Genomic DNA, 22,195 nt, shown 5'->3' on the forward strand with positions numbered 1-22,195 from the left:
GCGTCCCATATACAGCAACTAGAAGGATGTGCAGCTCTGACATACAACTATCTACTGGGGCTTTGGGGGTAAAAATAAATAAATAAATAAAATTATAAAGTTACTATTAAAATTTTTTTTTGAGGGAGATTGGCCCTGCCCTAACATCTGTTGCCAATCTTCCTCTTTTTTCTCTTTTTTTTTTTTCCTCCCCAAAGCCCCAGCACGTAGTTGTGTATCACAGTTGTAGAGTTGTAGCTCTTCTATATGGGACACCACCTCAGCATGGCTTGGTGAGCCGTGAGTAGGTCTGCACCCAGGATCCGTGCTGGCGAACCCCAGGCCACTGAAGTGGAACGCGCAAACTTAACCACTGTGCCACCGGGCCGGCCCCTAAAGTTATTATTAAATATTAAAGAATCTGAAAAGGGCAAAAATTATGACACTGGAGGACAATAATTAGTCACTGAAATTAGAAGGAACCCAAGCTCCTAAACAAACAGAATTATCTGATCACAGAACTTAGTACCATAAATGTCAAACTCAATGTGAAGCTTCATTTTTTTGTATTCTAATGAGAAAACCAGCCGGTAACAAATACAGTTGGCTTTGTGACCAGCCAATAATAGAGACTGTGAACTCGATTATCTAATGTCTTATTAGCCAGCCCCTAAGCATCATCATACTATAAAATGTTCAGAGCAGTGACCCAGGGTGCTACAAGATCCTGAGCACCTTCTGACTCATCAAAGAAAGTTGATGTTAGGGTCCCATATCATTTTACTGCTAAGTGTATTTTAAGTCTTTGAAAGTTTGTACTCCTTGTGTGGTTCAGGCATTGTTAACCAGAGTACATAATTAATCAGAACAATTCCAACCATATTGGATGTTACTGAATTTAATGAAGACTTTTGTTGCCTTTTATGGAGAATATGAGGAGGAAATGGAGAACAGGTCTTTTTTCTTTGCCAAAAAACTGATAACGCAATTGTTATTACCATTTCGACCACAGAAAGGGACAGCAACACAAGAAATAAACTTTTTAAAGTTCCTGATAATTGAGTGTTTCTTGTGAGAAACTGAGGCAGTTCAAGAAAAGAAATGGATTGAAGGAGAGGAGCAAAGCCCAAGTTCCCAGACCTTGACGGCTAAGGCAAATGTCACAAGTCCACATTCATCGTGGAAAAAGATGAAGTCCTGCACTTTTTTAGAAGAAAACTTGACTGCATGAACAGAACCAGGGAGATAAGGGCCTAACGTAGCCTGTGCTGCTCAGACCCTTCTGTGCTCATCTCTCCTCACCTCCATTGAGGGTCAGTGACAGACCGCCCAGCAGAGAATGTTTGTAGAATAAACTGATGGAGGCAGACGTCCTAGGTCTCAGATGGAAGAGAATTACTCCTCAGTTCTCAAAGCTCAGAGGCTTTTCTTAGGCATTTCCAATAGCCCATTCTTTACCCCATTCTGCCTTATCTGCACCACACCCTGCACACAACACACAGACACAGACACACACACACACACACACACACACACTTACTTAGGAGGAAGGAGAGGAGAGAATATATATGCAGAAAACCACATCCAGTAAGTTTTCTTCCCCCTTGAAAGATTGTATTTTGTCTTTTTAAAATCTCACTGCCTTTGCTCTTTTCAGCTATATTGAAGATTTGTTTTCTTGGTTTTTAAATCTCATTTTGCCCAAGCTTATAGCAACTCAGCAATCTCTAATGTCTCCTTTCTCTCATACGTGCTCTCATTTCTCTATTATGACTACTCATGCAGTCCAGTAGATGCTTCTTATGTCACATATACCATGGGAGACAGGTTCCTCCCTATCCCATCACGCTCCCAGACCCCATTCCTTTCAGCCGTCTAACCATCCATCCATCTATCCATCCATCCATCCATTTAACTCAGTAAGGACTTTGAGACTTGGGAAATTTACATCTCTGAAACTGATAATGATATGTTGAAATTATAGAGAACTCTTTTCTGCTTTGCAAGATTTTAAAAGAGAATATACTTTAGAACAAAACATTTGAGTTCAAATCCTGTGACCTTGAGCAAGTTACTTGCCTTATTTATTCATTTAACAAATATTGGTTGAGCATTTTCTGTGAGCCAGGCATTGTGCTAGGCATGATGAATACCATTGTTTACAAGACAGACGTGGTCTTTCACCTCATTGAGTTTATACCCCAGTTGGGGAAGCCAAAGAAAAACAAACATTTAAATAAGTATTTCAATCATAGTAAATATAAAGAAGAAGAAACACATGGAGAATCTGATTCAAAGGAATAAGGAAGACTATTTTGTGAAATAATATTTAAGCTGAGGCTCAAAAAATAAATAGGAGTTAGACAAACAAAGAGGGAGTGTCAGAGCATCACAGGCTGAAGGGCAGCCTATTCCAACACCCAAAGTCAGGAAGAAACTTGGTGCAAAAGAGGAGAGAGAGAAGACAAGCTAGAAGAGCCTAGCAAATGAGGGGAAGTGGAAAGATACACAAGTAGGGAGCCAAGACTAAGCAGGGCCTTATAGGCCCTGAGGAGAACTTTGGTCTTTTCTAATAGTAATGTGTAGCCATTGAAAGTCTTTTTGTGGGAGAAAAACATGATCATATTCATGTTTAAATCACTCCGATTGTATCTCATCACACGGCGGATTGGAGAAGTGCAAGAAGGAAACCAGTGAAGCTAATGTCACTTTCCAGGTGAGGGATGATTGTGGCAGTGAATGGAGAAAGGGATGGATTCAAGACATATTTAGGAGAGAGAGTTTACAGGACTTGGTGGCCCCGTGGATTGGTGGCATTGCAGAAGAGGAGAGTGTCAATGATGACTTTCAGTTTTCTGACATGAGGTGCTGTTTCCTGATGTGAAAACTTTTGGAGGAGAGCCTAGCCTGGATTTGGGGTGCGATGGGTGACAGGAGTAGATCCCAGGTTCAGTTTTGGACATGTTTGATCTGAGATGCTTGTGATTGATCCAAGTGGAGATGTCATGCAGATAATTGTAAAAACAGATTTGGAGCTCAGAAGAGATGTCTAGGCTGGAGATGTAAATTGGGAGGCAGCTTATAGATGATATTTAAAGCCATGAGTATGGACGAGATCACCTAGGAAGAGAGCATGTTTCCAGAAGAGGGCCCAGGACGCCTCTCCTAGCCTCAGTTTTCTCATCTCTAACATGAAAATAATGGTCTCTCTGCGCAAGGAGGTTGAGAGGCATGCATACAGCGCGTAGCTCTGTGTCCAGCTCAGAGTAGGCACTCAGTATATGGTAATTGCTATTATTACCATGTGTGGTAAAATCTTACAGCCTCATTCTCGGGAATGCGTTGGCACTCATTGACAGAGACGAGAGTGGAGAAGAGTGAATGAATGCATGAAGAAATGAACATGAATCCAAAGGGATATGTCGGTAAAAATTGAGGTCAGAATATTAGCTTTTATTAAGCCAGTGTGTTAGAATTTTTTTTCTCATTTTTATTTTCTAGGCAGCTCTCCTTTTGCAAACAAGCTCCTATAATTCTCCCACTGAAAAATCAAGGGTCTTCATTTTTCTTAAATGGAACTTTTGTTCCCGAAAGACTTGTGACGCTGCCACCAGGTTCATCATCGTGGCAGGTTCTCATCATTATTGCTACAGTCACTGACGGATTTGTTAAAAAATATCTACGTGTTCTGTTGGTAACATTATTTTTAGGAAGGCAAACCCTTTACATATCCAGACAGCAGCTTCGTTGTGAATGTGGGGAGACCACAGAGCTGTAACACATTGCACATGTCGACAAGGCGTCTGGGCTTCTTGGCATTACTAATGATGATAATGCTCCCGCTTGGTGGAGGCAGACCCTCCCTGCAGCTGGTGTCCTTTCTGCACAGGGATGAGGTCATTTGGTGGGGAGGGGGGAGACGGAGCTGGGAAAGATGAGAGAAGAGAAGGAGAAGAAGCTGTCACGTCTGCTTTCTTGGTGGAGAAATAGAAACATATTTGCCACATGCTTGTTTTATTTATTTACTTATTTATTTATTTTTTAAGAAGAAGCAATGGAGAGGCAAATGTGGGGTGAGAACTGTAGCATGTTGACAGCTTTTTTTTGCCCCAAAGCTGCGCAGTATCAGTATTCACAGTAATGAGCTAATCACATAGGGCACTGATAGCCCTATGAAGCTGATCCCTAGAATATTGGAAGCTGCTCAGGGCAGGATATTCCAGCACTTTAGATCCTAGTAACTACTTTAGAGTTGTATAAAAGCCTAATTCAAGACAGTCCACTTCTCCTTATGCCTCAAATGTGTCTAAGAAAGAGAAATTCAGAAATGTTTTTCCTTTGGCAATGGAGTTAAAGGCATCAGATCGTTCTTCATCTATTTCTTAATGTCATCACCGAGAACAAACAAACAGCCATTTTTTAGTTTACTGGTGGTAGTCCAACTGGTGCACAGAGGTTTATTTCTACAGCTTGTATGCACTAAGACCGTGTGTCCCCAGGGTTTGGAGTTGTTGTTACAGTTGGTTGTTGAGGATTTTTTTGAGGGGAGGGCTTAGTCAAATGGGCATCCCCGGGAAAGACCCTGGCCTGGGCACAGCTGGCCTGTCACAATCTACAGTTTGGCCATATCTGCTCGAGGTATTAGAAGTGAGTCAACTGTGATCAAATTGAGGAAAATACTCTAGATGCTCTCAAGATGGTTTTGAGCCCTTCAAAGGCGCGGCCAGGTCTGATCAGCCTTTGTGTCCTCAGTGCCTCTGCCAGGCCTGACATAGAGTAAGCACTCAGGGAGTGGGGCATGCACGAGGAACCCAGTGCGCCCCTGTCCCGTGGGTCAGGACTTGTGCTGTCAGCAAGTCCAAATGGCCATGAGTGGCTATCTGGAGGAAAAATATTTTCTCCTAAATGCTGGAGAAGGAGGCTGAATTATTGAAGTCAGGGTAATAGTTGACTCGCAGCAGTACTCCTGACTTAAGTTTTCAAGATATAACATGAAGAAGACTGGACTGGAGGTCCAAAACCTGACCTTCCGGCCAGCCACTAAAATTTCTTTACTTCAGTTTCCTCATCCGTTAAATAATGGTAAAAATGCCTTCTCTGCCTACCTCCTAGGGTTATTTTCAGGATTAAATCCTATTGAGGAATTGAAGCTGTTACCCAACCAAGTGGGCTCACCTCCTGGTGAGTTAAATAAGACTCTACACCAGTGAAAGTTGTCTCACAAAGTGAAGTGTATTTGCAGCAAGTAGGAGGCCATGGGGAATCATTCCAAAGTCAGGGCATCCCCGAACAAAGGGAAGGAGGAACTTTTATTTGGTTGGGGAATGAATATTCAAAAGGGAGAGGCAGATACACTGCAGAGTATGGTAATGAGGCTTAATCTTCTTGAAGAGATCTTCGCATTAAAACTAAGGCAAAGTCATGGGCACGGCTCTTGTAGGGAGGCTTGGTTAGCTTCAGGGTGGCTACTGGTTGTCTCCTTAACATAACAACAGTTAAATGCTTCCAAACAACCCACCCTTGAGTTCCTCGGGGTACTAATCGGTGACAAAACTAATTAGAACTGTAGGAGGTAAGGTGTTGTTATTGGCTTCTTTTGAGAATACTATATCTTTACACATTTTTAGAAGAAAAAATATTTTAATTTTTTTAAGAAACGATTTTTTAAAAACATGTTTATGGTGCTATTGTTGTTAATTGTTGTTAATCCCTTTTTAAGCTTCATTTACTGAAAAAATAATGACAACCCTCCGCTCCCTTTCTGGAATACTTTAATAACTTAACTCCAAATTTTATGTGCTAAAAAATCAAAGTATCAGGTCCTCCTTGAAAAAAAAACATTATTATTAATAACATCTGAAACCAGTAAGGGTTAGGAAGCTACTGACTGCATATGATTAAGCGGTCACAAATAAAACACTGGTGTGACCACATGTAAATTTTTTCCCTGCAGTTTGTGCCTCTGCAAACAGTGATTCAACTTCAGGTGTCTGTCATGGGACAGTAGAGTTTTGTCCTGGAAAGAGCACTTTATATGAGGTCAAGAAACAATGCCGCAGCCACTGTCTAGCTATGACCTCATTCAACTCATTTCGCCTCTCTGGGCTTCAGCTTCCTTATTCCTCAGCTGGAAGAGCATTCAGTGGCTCTGCATCAGAGCTTTCCCGCTCTCCCCGGAAGGCAACTGAGAAGAGGGAGGGCATGTTTGGTTGTCAGAATGGCAGTCTGGGCAGCACATGATAGAGTGGAGGTATGCTGCTGGCATGTAGTGGATAGAGGGAGGTCTGCTCAGTTTCCTGCAGTGAGCAGAGCAGTCTCATGAAAGGAAGACTTGTCCCCCTACGGTGTAAATGTGCCCTCCTAAGAAACACTGGGCCAGAGCTCTTGAGAGTGAAAGGGGAGACAGTCAATCATACGGGGCTGCCTCAGTCTAAGTACACTTGTGTTTGCATTGTCTTCTTACATTCTTGCCCTGGCCTCCTCTCAAATGACAAGATCCTGAGCTCTGGTGAACAGCCCTCGGGGGGTTACTACATGGACCATATACCTTCTTCCTTGGTTTCTATTTTGCCAGGAAAACTAGCAGCAGAGTTAAAGTTAGCTCATTTTTTCATCCCTGAATTTGGTTGTGCTGTAGTCACAGAGCCCCCTTATTTCTCCCCTTCCCTTACCCTCAGAGCCTTGGGCACTGCCCTGCTCAAGTGCCACCACTCAAGCTGCCTGAAGCATGTTTGAGGTGGGTGGGGTAAGAGGAGGAAGGGAGAGTGGAGCCAGCTCTTCCCTGCCGCTGCAGCTAACCAGAGCAGGCTGCCGACACAGAGAGCTCACTCCATTTTAGGGGCCACCCTGAAGCCATATCTGTGGGTGCAAAGTTATTATGACACATCCCACTGTGGGGTGTGAGGGGAGAAACTTCATGGCAGTGGAGGTACCAGATGATTCTGACCCTGCTGTTTTGGGACTGCCATTTAAAGAGGGAAAACAAAACCGGAGTCAGGAATCCTTTCCATTCTGTTGACACCTGAGCTGACGCAAGCAGTCAAGTCCAGGTGGGTTTTATGTTTCTCAGCTCCTGTACACAGCCAAAGTCTGGAATTCCAGAATTTTCTGTCTAGCCCTAGGTTTTTCTTCTAGTTAAATTTGCTTTTGGCTTCTTAAATTGTATTTTACTCTTTTAAAGAAAATCTGTTATGCAGAATTGTATAAAGCTTGTCTTGATGGTCTAAACTAACTGCTTAAATATGGACTTGGACAATTGTTGAAAAGCACTTTTGTTTGTGTCATGGAATGAAAGTTACCACATACACAATAGTCTGTTTTCAAACCTAAATGAATTATGTCTTAAAGGAAATAAAAGAGCATAGCAGAAAAAAATTTCAGGCATAAATTGTGAGGCCAAAAACAAAGTTGATGTCTAAATTCTACTGGAAAGAACGGTAGAAATTTGCCTCTGACACTAACAGATGGTTCTCTTTCCTCTTTTGTTTCTTGTACCTTCTCACCTTAGTATTTGAAGTCAAGCCTTTGGGATCATGTGGCTTCTCTACATTATAGAAAAGTGGCAAGTATAAGCTGTGGTAGCAAACAGACCAATTCTTGATTCATACAGCACTAACTCAGAGGAATGTCACCTCTGTGAGGGACAAGCAGACCTAGCAAAGCTCAGGGGTTAGGCCATTGCTTTTCTAACTTTCCTGTGAAACCCTAGGGTTTTCCAGAACTTACCAAAGATAGAAAGCTTAATTGAGGAGAGCTTTTTAAAAAATCACTGTGTTGTAGGGGAGATTATAAGGAGTAGAGTGTCATGTTTTTAAAAGGAATTCTTCTTCTTATTTATTAATCTATTTATACCTCTCTGCCAAAGAACATGCAATACAGAAGAATAAAATAATTAGTCAACAGAATCGGGGTAATTGGAGTGTAAACCAGAGATAAGAGTGGGAAACAGAAATAAATACTATCTGGTCTTTTATGGTTGTTAGAGGTAAGTCACAAATTTATCTCTAAGTTTCCTAGTGGCCTAAGTGAAAAGGAACATGCTATTTTAATCACCTAGACTCTTCCTGTGGAATAAATTTATTAAGGGCGTCATAGGGCAGTGTTCAAGGGCAAATGGTTTTTTATTTGCTCATTCATTTACCAACATTTCTTGAGTACCTTGTAATGTATCAGGAACTTATATTGACAAAGAGCTTGGGCAATATCAGAGAAAGGCATATCTTTATTAGATTTGTGTAAAATGCTCTGTGTGAAAACATAAAATCTCTTAAAATTGATTTTAACCATGTTTCAAGGCTAAAATGAAATGTTTATCTGTTTATGGACAAATCCAAATTAGATCAGACACGTTTTCATGATTTTCTTTTTTTAAAGAAGTCTCTGTAAATGCCCCCCAAGTCTTGTTTAAGTACTACCGTGACCCTGGAAGATGCTTCTGTGAGACGTACTCCTTGGAGCTTGGAAGTGGCTCCTTGTGGATGAAAGTCTTCAGAATCAGAATTTGGTCCAAAGGCAGCTCTGGAATGCCCTGTACCAAACTCTTTGTTTTTAAATGTTTTAGGCAGCAAGATCCCTTCTTGCTAACAATCTTATGCCCACTCTCAATATAGAAAACACATGTAAGTGATATTTTATTAATGTAAATTTATTTGTAAATTCTCACATTCCTATTATCAAGACAGTTGTTGAGACCAATGAAACCTTTACATAAATCAGAAATTTGAATGCATGAGAAGTGTTCTCTGTCAGCCCCAGCATTGTATTTTTTCCCACATTCTTTTGCATTTTTTTTAAAACTCATTTTCACACCTCAGTAGAGGCTATGCAATTAGACTCATCCAGAATCTTAAAAAAGAGTAGTAAATAATTTTATTTCAAAGTTGAAGAACTAATAAAAACTAACTGCTCACATTCCTAAAAACATATATATTTTGTATATTATAAAATGTATAATTTAGGGGCCGGCCCCGTGTCATAGTAGTTAAGTGTGCACACTGCGCAGCTGGCGGCCCGGGTTCAGATCCCAGGCGAGCACTGACGCACCGCTTGTCAGGCCATGCTGTGGCGGCGTCCCACATAAAGTGGAGGAAGATCAGCACGGATGTTAGCTCAGGGCTACTAATCTTACAAAAAAAAAAAAAAAGTATAATTTAATATATTTGATATATCATAATTATATATTTATGTTAAATCACATGTTCATATTGTGAAATATATTGTTAAATATTTTGTGTATTGCACATAAGTTAGCATTATTAATCTGTAACAGATATAAAATATATCACACAGGAAGTGCACACAGCTTACCAATACACTGTTAAATGTTCTGTAATATTATCATGACACATATATTTGTCACATTATTTAGTCTACCAATGGGCAAAACTCGTGGTCTGAGAATTCAGCTCCCACAGAGCTGACCAGGACCCTGTGATACACACTTGTAATGAGCAGATGTGTTCAAGCTTTCCTTGACATGTAGTTAAGTACGACACACATGTGCTGTAGTAAGGTACACCATTGGAGTTTTACATTAGCAAGCATCCACAGCCCAGAAATCAACCAGGTTGATGCAGAGCAATACCCTTCTTAATGAACGGCACATTTAAAAGATATTCATTTATGTGCACGAAAATTGCAGGGGAAGCCTTTGGTCCAAGGTCTGGGTGATGGTGGTGGTGGTAGTAATGGTGGTTGGTAGTGATGTGTGGATGTGTGTTTGTATCCTACTAGTACTGAGTGCACCTAGTTGGAGGATGGACCTACTGGCATCATTTGTGGTATTATTGTGGCTTATCAATTGAACCTCTAAGTGAGACTGATGAAGCCCCTCTACTCTTTCCCTGGGCTTAGATTAGAAATTTCAGGATGCTATGGGAAAGGGGATCTGAGACCCCCATGAAGATATAAAACCAAGGAGAAAGTAGTAACATTCTTTCTATAACCAAATTCAAAAATAATTATATTTTAATTTTTACAAAGTAGAAATGGAAGGCACTCTCCTCCAACAATCCTGTAAACGTGTTATTTGAGTATATATTGTGTAAAGAAAACTTTCTGTGTATGGAATGGGACAAAGTTATAAATAAATTAATATTTAATCTTGTTCTTTAGATAGATAAAGAACCTAAAATGCCTTGTAGTTGTTTTCTTGATGTTTTCACAAAAAGGAAACTAAGCTGGGCAAGGATAGGATTACTGGAACTTTTTAAATCTGCAATGTGTAATTTCCCCTAAGTGAAATTAAATTAGTTCAGCTCAGGGATAAATGTTGTGAGTAACACCACTGGAGCTGCTGCTCTCCATTTGGTTACCAATCATTATTCCTCATTTCCATTCTCTCCAGAAACGAGGGCTTTCATGCTCTGTTGACTGTATGCTTCCTGTGCCTTTATCTCTTATACCCTACATATTGCTCCAATTTAGGGCATAATTGTTAAGTCATTGTATAATTCACCATAGCAAGACTTCTATCCCAGGAGTGGCTTGAAAAGACATAGTTTCCTAGGGCTGCCATAACAAATTACCACAAACTGGGTGGTTTATAACAACAGAAATTTATTTTCTCACAGTTCTGGAGGCCAGAATGCTGAAATCAAGGTGCCAGGAGGGCTTTGCTTCCTCCAAAAGCTCTAGGGAAGAATCCTTCCTTGCCTCTGGTAGTGTCTGGTGGTTGCCAGTAGTCCTTGGCATTCCTTGGGGGGGGGAGGGGGTTGGTAATTCCAAAATCTGCCTCTGTCTTTACATAGTTGTCTTCCTTCAGTGTGTGTCAGTGTCCAGATTCCTTCTTCTTACAAGGACACCAGTTATGTAGGGCCCACCCTCATCCAATATGACCTCATCTTAACTTGTTTACATCTGCAAAGACTATTCCCAAATAAAGTCACATTCACAGGTTCCTGGTGAACAAGAATTGGGGGAGAAGGGGCGACATGCTATTCAACCTGTACAGGTAGTAAGAGTCTTGTTAAATTCTCTCACTTCCCTGAGCATTTAGGGGTCTACACTTGAGCACTATTATTTTTCTAGTCTCAAACAAAGCATCCTTGAGCTTTCCGTCCACTTGGGATGTAGATATTTGTTTTCACTATAATCTCTCTTTTACCTGCAAATCTATCCAAAGCTACAGAAACCCTAACTAATCAATTCTCTGGTCACTGCCATATCACATGCTGAGCCTGTATCTTTTTGTGTGTGTGTGTGTGTGTGAGGAAAATTAGCCCTGAGCTAATATCTGTTGCCAATCCTCCTCTTTTTGTTGAGGAAGATTGGCCCTGGGCTAACAACTGTGCCCACTTCTTCCACCTCATATGTGGGATGCCTGCCACAGTATGGCTTGATAAGTGGTGCATAGGTCCACTCCCAGGATCCGAACCTGCGAACCCCAGGCCACCAAAGCGAAGCATGCAAACTTAACCACTACGCCGCCGGGCTGGCCCTGAGTCTGTATCATTTTATAAAATTGCCCCTTGGGGCCAGGTTTTGTTCTCCGGTGTCCATATGCAACTTCCTACTAGAATCAAAGTAAATCGCACGCAAGCGTTTTCAAGCATGGACTCTGGCCCACACTTAACTTCTTCCCAAATTCTATACTTTGTTCTTTGTACATCTGGACATTAGGCTTACTTAAAGTTGTGTAATATTCTCCCCAAGGCATTAGCTGTGAAGAGCTACATCATCCAGATTCTTTCAACCTCGAGCTTCCCTAGTATTCTAAAGTCTGGCCAAAGGTCAAATGTTTTCTAGCTTTCAAGACAGCATGTAGTTTTTAAATCCCTTCCTTAACCCAAGTTGCGGTTGTTCTGAGGAGGGGTCCAGGGAAAAGATCACAGTCTAGCCCAGCCCCGCATTCCTCCCCAGATAAGTTTTCTTTGATCTGATGATGGTTTTTTAGAGAAATTGAATTAGTTACTAACAATAGCAGATTTCACAAAGAACTCCAGATATCTGGCTTTTCTTGAGAGCTCAGAAGATTTTGCAACCCTGGGCCCACATTTCCACAGCCGTCCCTTCAGACAGAGCCTGGGTTCTCACCTGCACTGTGGGCTGCTCTGGACTAGACCACTTCAATGTTTTTGTTACCTGTCTGGCTCTTGTTGGCATTTGAGCTGTCTACCCCTGGGCCAAGACTTAGGAATTCAACCTTAATTTTTTCTAATGTGGTTCAAAGAAACTGTATTGAACGCACTGGGGCAAAGGAAGTCAGATCATGGGTTTCCCTTCCATCTGTTTTGCAGTCTTTTGGCAGATTTCCGCCAGTACCCCCAAGCTCAGGGGTAAGATGCACACCTTCAATCCCAGTGCCTCTGGATTCCATAGAGTACCCACCCTTTTTCTCACCATCTCTGGTGATACAACTGAGTTTAAATGCAAGAAGTGAAATTTTCAGAACTCGAAGGTAATTTCAAATTCAGTCTCATGTTTCTCTCTTAAGCTTGGATTTCATTAATCACAGCACAGTCCCTTCCAGAAACTTTTGAATGCCCTCTCCTAGCCTGTGGATCCTCTGTTTGCTCTTCTTACTCATCCTTTCTGCTTCCATGCTCCATCCTCTAACCCTTGGCCCACAGTATTTGAACTTCAAATTAGAACTGTCTTTCTGTAAATCTCCTGTCTCAGACTCTTATCAGTGTCTTCCCTGTAGACACTTCGGTCTTGCCCCATAGAACATCTCTGGGCAGCCCCTATCCTGAGTTTAGGGTCTCCCAGTTCTCTCTGTCCTGTTCTCATCAGTTTCTTCTTGTACTCATAGTGTTTCAGTAGAAGGCCATCACCTCAAGCATTGACCTCAGGATCCTGAACAACACCTCTCTAGCTTTCCTCAGAATCATCAATATCACTAAAACACCCTCTTAGTTCTTCATTATCCCCAACACCACTGGCACACTCGATCCATTCAGCCCGTGGAAAATCACATTCACTATATGATTCATGTGGCCACATGCTTTTCTCAGGAATTCCCAGGACACATTATCATGTTATGGCAGTCACTAGTTGGTGCTAGAAACACCCCAATTTGTATTTCCTCAAATATTTGTAAATCCTAAAGACCTTATCTTTACCTTTATTTTAAAGCTTCTTGGAGTTTTTTTCGGATTATAAGAGTAATATGGTTATTGTAGAGAATGTGGAAAATACACAAAAATGCAAAGATAAAAATAAAAATTACCCGTTAACTGTACCACCTAGAGATAATCACTGCTAACATTTTGATATGTTTATTTTCACATTTACATTTTAATCTCTTCCTTTCCCAGTTCTTTAGTCCTCACTCTTGAGAGAATTTTTTGTGATTATCCCAAACATTTAGAAAAAAGAGTTATGTAACTCAAGAGGATTCTAGCCTTAACATTTCAGGAGGTTCTCAGTATTGTACACATTCTTGCTTGTTTTCTTTTAAATTATTTTACTCTTCCTCAAAATGATGAATATTAGGTTTTTCATGACTACCCCCAAGGAGTCCAAAGATTATCTGTAGTCCCTTCATTTTCCTGATAGAATAGATTGTATCATGGACAGCCCATGTATGCAGAGCCCTGCCTTAGTCTTAGGTATTTGTTATAGACTGAATCATATCCCCCCACCCCAAATTCATATGTTGAAACCGTCCCTCCTCCCAAAAATGTGATGGTATTAGGAGGTGGGGCCTTTGGGAGGTAATTAGGATTAGATGAGGTCATGAGGGCAGAGTCCTCATGAATGAGATTAGTGCACTTGTAAGAATGTGAGAGAGATTACTTCCTCTCTCTGCTCTCCACCATGTGAGGATAGGAAGAGTCAGCAGTCTGCAGTCCGGAAGAGGGCCCTCGCTAGGACTTGACCATGCTGATATCCTGATGTCAGACTTCTAGCCTCCAGAACTGTGAGAAATAAATTTCTGTTGTCTATAAGCCACTCAGTCTATGGTATTCTGTTATAGCAACCTGAACTAAGACAGCATTCAAGGAAGGAGATCCTGACTGATGTGGTTGTGGATATACAAAACAGATATAAGAAGATTCATACTTGCCCAAGGTAGCATGTAGGTACCAAGGTGAATGGTAGGTCATGAGTGCCAACTATGGGTGAACCAAAACCGTAAGCTGGGGCTTGAAGGGAGGAAAGACAGGGAATAGAGAGGAAAGCTAGTTAGGTGCATTTTACAATAGAAAAATGTTAGAGTATGGAGAATTATTACTGAAGAGTGTGGCAAGACCCTGGCTGGGAACCAAGTCTGACTTTCAGCTCTGGGATTTCCTCACATTTCCAGCTATGAATTGACAAATCTTTGATTCATCATTCCATAAATATTGTTAAATTTTCTAGACCTCACATAATACTTTTTAAAATTTTATAAGAGGCTTTTTAGAAACTTTTATTTAATAACCTAGAAATATATATTTTAAACGAAAGTAACTCAATATTGAATAAATTGCAGTTACTGAATGCTTACTAGCTGGTGATACAAAGATAAGGAAAGTTCATAATATATACTAGTTGAGCTCAATAGAGATACCATTTTAACATTTTAGCATCTAGGTGAGAAGTGCTTCTAGCACTGGCTGGCTTATGTGCTAGTGATTAACAAGCATGTCATAATATAGTTAACACAGCTGATAGTGAGTTTATAGGCAGCTGTAAACAAATGTCTTGTTGCTTTGGACATCCATACAACCAGGTGGAGCTCCAGACCATTAAAAAAATGAGCAAGAGGGGCTGGCCCGGTGGCGCAAGCGGGTAAGTGCGCGCACTCTGCTGTGGTGGCCTGGGGTTCGCGGGTTCGGATCCCGGGCATGCACTGACGCACCGCTTGTCAAGCCATGCTGTGGCGGCGTCCCATGTAAAGTGGAGGAAGATGGGCATGGATGTTAGCCCAGGGCCAGTCTTCCTCAGCAAAAAGAGGAGGATTGGCAGATGTTAGCTCAAGGCTGATCTTCCTCACAAAAAAAAAAAAAAATGAGCAAGAGGTTTGTCTCACAACTTTGGGGTAGCTCTGTGAGAGGAGCTGATCATTGGATGGCTCAGGGTGGCAGATTATATGGAAAGCTCTGGACCTGGAGTCAGGGAAGCTCTGGTGCTGACAGAGCCACCATTTAGCTGTATAATCATTGCATAACATGTGGTTTCTTTGCTCCTCTGGTAGACTAGATGTACTCTGAAGACTCTTCTGGTGCTAATATTCTGTGACCTTATGTTCTTCAAGTGTCTAATCTTTCTACAGGAAACTAAAAATGCAGTGAGATGTTACTTTAAGGAAAGATGACGTGATCTCTAGTTCTGAGCTTCTCGTCTAGCCTTAGTCATGTCAGTTTCAGATACTCATTACATCATCAGGGAAAAAGGCCAATAAAAGCCCAAACCTCTCAGGCTGTAGAATCTGCTTATAAATTGGAGTGGACAGAGTAGCTGCGGTTTTTCCAAACTCTGAAACATGACATGTTCTTGGGTATTACTAAAATGCATTTTGTGTTCTGCATCTTGTTAAAGTTTTTGTGATGTGTCCCTGTAAAAGTCTGCTGGCCTCTTGCAAGCAGGGAACTTGCCTTTGGTTATCTGTTACCAGTTAGCTCAGTTGGTTAAAATCCAAAGCTGTGGGATCAGGCCCTATAAGGGACAGTTGGCTTCATGCGGAGCAGCCCCTGCTTGCCCAGTTGGTTCAGAAATGCATGCATTTGACCTCAGAGGGCAGAGGTGTGAACATGGCTGGCTCAGCTAACCTGTCTTTCCTACTGGAAAAATCACTCAGAGCCCATATTCTTCTGACAGGAGTTACTGACCTCTACGTTGTTTGGAATTACCAACTGTGAGCACAATGCCACGCCAATTTATGTATTCCTTGAAGATCCTGATGACCTTTCACCCAGCTGACCATCTAAATCTTTCTACGTTGTGAGAGACTCTGATGAAATTAGCTTGTTATTGGAGGCAGACTCTCTGTAAGGTGCTGTGCTAAGTAGTCTGCATGCATTCTCTCACTCACACCTCAGAGTAATCCCATGCAGTATGTACTATTTCTGTTCTCCTTTTGCAGGTGAGAAAACTGTGGCTGGAAGAAGTTATCTGACTTTCCTAGGGCCCCAAATCCCTTGACTGGCAGAGCCAGGACTCCAGTCTAAGTCTTGTCTGACCCCAGAGCCCATGCTATTAGCCACTACACTCTACTGCACAGGACAATGACAGTTTGGGACTTTAGAAACTGTGATAAGCCCCTACCTATGGAATGAAACTTTGCACAATCAGATGCTTATAAGCGGGTATGGGTTTTAAGTTCTAATTTCTTGAAATGAAAAATGAGGTCACCTCTGCAGGCAGATAGAGAAAACTTGACAAACAGTCAAGTGAGGCAGATGTCTGTTCTTGGATGCTTCTACAAGTTTCCCGTTAGTGACCTCCTCTCCATCTCAGCAGCTTGAGTTACTCACATTCCAAATCTAAAGCTTTGCTCACTTTAGTTCCCTAAACTTCTAGTTCAAATACAAACTCCCATACTGGATAGGTTGAAGAGTCTCTCCACTTTCTTCTCTGAATCCCCAGCACCTCACCACCAACTCAATTCATTTTATACCCTCAAGCCCAGAGGCATCGACAGATCAGTCAGACCAGTTTTTCCTGACTATTCCGCTCAGCAGTAAGATTGCAGAGGCTTTTCAGTAGAAGGGAGAGCTGTAAACCCCCAATGTGAGAACATTGAGTTTAAGCCCTGACTTCTCCTCTGGAGCCAGAGTTTCATGTGTGAGTTTAACTTAAAGTGTAGTCATTGAATGATTTGTTTAGTATTCTGGAACCTTGTTCTTCCTGACCTTCTGAACTTCACTCTCATTTGAGTGGAAAGGGGCAGCTTGGATGGCCTGCAGAAGGCATTTGGTGCACATTCAGAAAAAGGTCCTTGGTAACATGCATCTCTTACAGTGTATTTCTTTTGAGATTTTGTAGCTAGACTTGAAACAAAGGCAGCCTTTAGGGTAACTTCTCTTTTACCTAGTCAACAGTTCAAACTAAGGCTTACTGCCCAGTGGTGTAGGAGTTAAGTTCATGCTCCACTTCTGCGGCCCGGGGTTCATGGGTTCAGATCCCGGGCACAGACCTACACACTGCTCATCAAGCCATGCTGTGGAGGTGTCCCACATACAAAATAGAGGAAGATGGGCACAGATATTAGGTCAGGGACAATCTTCCTCAGCAAAAAACAAACAAACAAAAAAGTAAGGCTTAAAGCTTCACGGTTTTCCTTTAAAAAAGGATAGATGGACTCACTTCAGCATTGACAACACAGTGAAGTACACTCAGAGTTGAAGAGCCTTGTTCGATACTCCAAGTTGTTTCTCTTGTACAGCTTCTGGGAAGTTATCTTTTTTTTTTTTGTGAGGAAGATCAGCCCTGAGCTAACATCCAAGCCAATCCTCCTCTTTTTGCTGAGGAAGAGCGGCCCTAAGCCAACATCTATTGTCAATCTTCCTCCTTTTTTTTTTTTTTTTTCCCTTTTTCTCCCCAAAGCCCCAGTAGATAGTTGTATGTCATAGTTGCACATCCTTCTAGTTGCTGTATGTGGGATGCGACCTCAGCATGGCCGGAGAAGTGGTGCGTCGGTGCGCGCCCGGGATCCGAACCCGGGCCGCTGGTAGCTGAGCACGCACGCTTAACCGCTAAGCCAGGGGGCCGGCCCCTAGAAGTTATCATTTTAAAAATGGAATATCTCTTTTAATTTTTTAAAAGAGCTTTATAAATCACTGCCATGTGAAGCCATAAAAGAACACGGTCTTCCACTTCACATCCTTTTTGAGGCCCTGAAAAACGCTTCCTTCCTGTGTCCTTGCCCTTGGCCTCCTCTGATCCTCATCTTTCTGATCCACCACTTTCATCTGCTGCTTCGCTTCTGGCCTCTCTTTCTTTCATTCACAGGTATTTTTTCAGCACTTGTTACGTAGGGAGCAGTGTGCTAGGCACTGAGGAGGTGAGGAGATGAAGACAAAGGCCATGTCCTTCAAGGACCTAGGGTGTAGTTCAGAGGTTGCAAGGTTAAAGGGCTGCAGGAGACAGGAAGGTCTGTGAGGGAGTGGGAAGGGGCCGGGCACAGAACAGAAAAGTGATTGGGACTCTGCCCACATGGAAAGAACACATCACTTCTGAAGGGATCATCATTATGCAGCTCCAGCTGATTGGAACCATCCTGGAATGCTGGCCCAGCGTTGTCAGAGCTTCCAGTTTGTCAAGAGAAGTCAGAAATCCAGATTTTTATATGCCATCTCCTGATTTTTTTAAAATGCTGGCAACTAATTCAAATTCTTCAAAAACATTGTGTGGGCCAAACAAAACATGTCTGTGGGCTGAATTCAACCCATGGGCCTCCAATTTGGGGAGTTCTGGTCTGGTTAGTGAGGTAAATCACACATGTATGAAATCGTTAATTTAAAATGTGGACCATATGACTAAGAGCCCTAATGAGTGACACAGACAGTTCTTGCTAGAGGAGTTAGCAAAAGAAGAAGAAGGAGGACTGGGAGATGGGAGGAGGATGGGCACCAGGTGCTGTGGCCTCAGCTGTGCCAGGCACATTGAGGGGCTGTGAGGGAACTCAAGGGCGTGTTAGGAATTCAAGAGAGCCGCTGAGGCCGTGTGGTGCATGGCCTGCCATGCCAGGTTGAGGAGGTTGGGCTTTACCTTCTGTGTCATTGGGAGCCACTGAGGGTTTGTTGATCTGCTGTTTGGCAGGCGAGAATTCTATCACTGAACCACCAGTGCTCACTTGATCTGCTATTTGGAGGAGAAAAGCTGTTGGTAGTCAAGGGGTAAAGCAGCACACCAGGAGGAACCATCAGGAGATTTCCTGTTTCCTCTCCTCTTCCTCCCTCTACACCACATCCCAAAACAGTCCACTCAACGCAGTTCTAAGAAGCCTCCCTCTAGCAAGGCCAGTGTGCCGTTATGTCTGCCAGTGCCCGAAACCGAGCAGGAAAGAAATCAGATGAAATTAGAATGGCGCCACCGCCAAGAAAAAAGAAAACAACCCCCCTAGCCACCACCTCTCACTGAGTAAAAGTCACTATTTAAAAAGAAAGAGGGCATCTCTTTGAGCCGAACAGATCCATCTAATGAGCGAGGCCTATGTGGCTCTGAAGTGGGGATGGGAATGCAGAACTACATTCTCACTAGGTCCACGAGTGGATCAGGAATAGAGTAGCAGTGACCACAGTCAGAAACCACACACTTTGCCCTAACATGTATCAGCAAACTTTTCTTACTTAAGTGACTAATAGGTGTGCACAGAGAAAGTGACCTTTTTTTCCCAATCAAAGCAGAAAGAGACTGTTATAAAAAGAAAAAAGGTGCAAATTTTTAGGTGTTAGAATATATAGCAATCTTCCAGATAAACCTGAAGTACCAAAAATGAGTCATCCCTAAGTACTCAGAGGGTGTTTTTGAGTTGGTGGACGGTTACCTGGGCCCCACCTCTGGCCAGTCTGAGTGCATTAGTCTGAGGTGGGACCAAGCATGTGGACCTCTGAAAATCTTCACAGGTGGTTCAGGGCCCCACACAATTTTGCTTAGAGATTGGAATTTAAATGTTTGGCTGCTATAGGCAATTCTTGGTTATTCCAGACTTGATCATGCAAGTTGTTGATTTTCTGGGGCTCTTGTTTTACTTATTCTTCCTCTTTCTACCCACATTTTCACCATTTTATTTATTAGTACTCTACCAGAAAATGAGAAGAGAAAGAAGCCAGAACTTTTAAAAAAAATATTGTTTTACCTCATAATGAAGGCAATAATAATAATTACAACACCAATAACAACAGCTCGCACTTCTTGAGCGTTTATCACATGCCGAGCACTGTTCTAAATGCTTCCCACATACTAATTCATTTCATCCTCACCAGCTCTGTGAGGTATGTTCGTTATCCCCCCTTTTTTGAGGGGAGGAAACTGCAGCACAGGGAGGTTATTACATCAACCCAAGGGCTCACAATTAGGAAGTATCAGAGGCAATGTTTGAACTCAAGAGGACTGGCTCCGAGCCTTCACTTTTTTTATTGTAAAATATATATAACAAAATCTATCATTTTAACCATTTTTGACTGTACAATTCAGTGGCATTAAATACATTCACACTGTTGTACAAGCAACACCACTATCCATCTCCAGAACTTTTTCCTCTTCCCAGATCGAGAGCCTTCACTCTAAACCACCACTCTACATTGCCTCCCCAGTAGTACCTAGAGATCTGGAAAAGTCTACTGTTTGCGGTGATCCTGTCTTCTTTTAACACAGAAGATTTAATAGCTTTTCAGTCTTAGCATCCAGGACTCTCCATTTGTCTTCTGTGCCACTGCCTACATTGCAGCCAGCCTCTCACGCAGTCAGTCAACCAGCCTCTCCAAGCTCCAAAATACTCTTCCCAGAGATTTGTGTGTTGGTACCTGCATGGGCAATGGCAGCTCCATCACCTCTTCTGCCTCTCTCTCGACATTAATTCTGCTTCCTAGTCTTAAAAATCTCAAAACTATAAAAGAAGTTTAAAAGCCATGTATCTTAGGCTTGAGGAAATACAGTCTTTTTCTAGGCTGAGATGTCGTGTTGAAGTAGCTTTGTCCTGGTTCCTCAGCATTCACCTGGCCACCACTCTGATCCAGGCCTCATCCCCTCCAGACTGGATTACTGTCATAACTGGTCTCCCAGCTCGCAGTTGCTTGGACAAACTCACATCATGAAACCTGGTTCTAGTCCTATAATCTTGAGCAGCTTGCTTAATCTCTCTGAGCCAGTAGACAGGAGAGGAGCATAGAAATAGATATTTCCTTTGATTCATGAGACTAAGATTCTAGGTGTTCTCAGGCATCCTCAAGATGGAATTTGGAGGTCGTGGCTGCTAAAGTCAAAAGAACTTCAAGCTAGATTAACTGTTTCTTTGTCATCGTATCACTTGCCACCCTCTGAGGTACCAATGCCCTCACCTGCTACTTGTTGACTATCTAAAACCTTTTTACCCCAAGACTCTACCTCTGTTCTGCTTGTTCTCAAATAACCCCTGGTATTTGTTCTCCTTTTTCCCTATCTTCTCACTTTAAGAAAAAAAAACAATTTACAGAGAATTTAAAAATTGGCTCCATCCTTAATAATGATGTGAGCCAACCATGAAAGATCTGAATGGCTTATTACTGTATATCTGAAGAGCTGTTATTACTATCAGTGTAGTTATTAATCATCTTATTTTTGTTGTATTATCTGAATAGCTTATTACTGTAATTCAAAGAATGATGGCCTTAATTTTCTCTGGGAGAATTTATATGTATATATATATTTTTTTTTTGAAGGAACTTCATAAACCAAATTTAAAGACTCTTGAGCTTATACCCCCCTGAAAAATTAGCAACTAATGTGCAGAGGTGAATACTTTCTTGTCCAGAGTTTGACAGTCTTTTATAAGTTATTTTAAGGATTATTTTAATATGGGGGCTTGACTTTTCATTAAAAAAAAAAAACTTGATTAGCTAGTTTTTTGGGTTTGGGTTGCTTTTGGGGGTTTTTTTTGTTTGTTTTTCGGTTTACAATGTCACAAGAAAAGCCGCCAACTGCATAAAACCTCATCAAAACTCTGGACTTCAGGGCACAGTGGAAAACTTTTCATTTTTAAAAGCATCTCATTTCTTCTGTCTGTAAAGAGAACTCCAGTTAAAGAGAGAAACTGATTTGTCCTGTTATTTGAAGGATGGAGATGAAACCCAATCAAATGTTAGAATGTCTCCACGTGTTTTTTTCCCAAGACTATCACAAATCAATACTGTCGACCATACCCATTGCCAGTCCTGAATGCTAACGCCTGAAGTTGGAGAAGTTGCTTCTAGTCCTCCTCTCAAACCTCAGCTTCCTGGACCTTCGAGAAGCAGGTGGAAGAGGCCTTGTTTTGTTTCATTGCTTCCGGTTTCAGAGATCCCGAAAGAATAGTGATTTCGAAAAGGAGTTTGCATCTGCTATAAACTTTCAAGGGCTCTCTTTCCTTCTGGAGTTCCTGGATTTTCTTCTGAGAATATATTTGGGATATGGTGGATTGGGAAGACAGAGGATATGTCAAAGTAAATATTATATGAGCTTCTGCTTTGCAGTTTAGCTTACTAAGTAGACAAAACCTCTCAGCATTTCCTGTGTATCTTAAAGGACAAATTGTCACCAGCTCTCCAGCCCCACTGCCTCTCTTTTTCCAACCACCTCCCACCCCACCCCCCACACTTTTATTTTTTTTAAC

General features: G+C 41.9%; 1 protein-coding gene across 4 annotated transcripts in view; it reads left to right on the plus strand.

Moving 5' to 3' along the window:
• Positions 1 to 22,195, plus strand: part of CMSS1 (cms1 ribosomal small subunit homolog) — a 353,891-nt gene that overhangs the window by 216,229 nt on the left and 115,467 nt on the right. The window contains exon 1 of one of the 4 annotated variants that reach the window (XM_058555681.1): positions 13,749 to 13,840. The exons of the other annotated variants lie outside the window; for them this stretch is intronic. The gene's annotated coding sequence lies outside the window, so the exon portion shown is untranslated. Of the gene's footprint in view, positions 1 to 13,748; positions 13,841 to 22,195 lie in introns of those variants that run through there. 4 annotated transcript variants of the gene reach the window in all.

This window comes from Diceros bicornis, chromosome 15 (assembly GCF_020826845.1).
Source record: "Diceros bicornis minor isolate mBicDic1 chromosome 15, mDicBic1.mat.cur, whole genome shotgun sequence".
Classification (NCBI taxonomy): domain Eukaryota; kingdom Metazoa; phylum Chordata; class Mammalia; order Perissodactyla; family Rhinocerotidae; genus Diceros; species Diceros bicornis.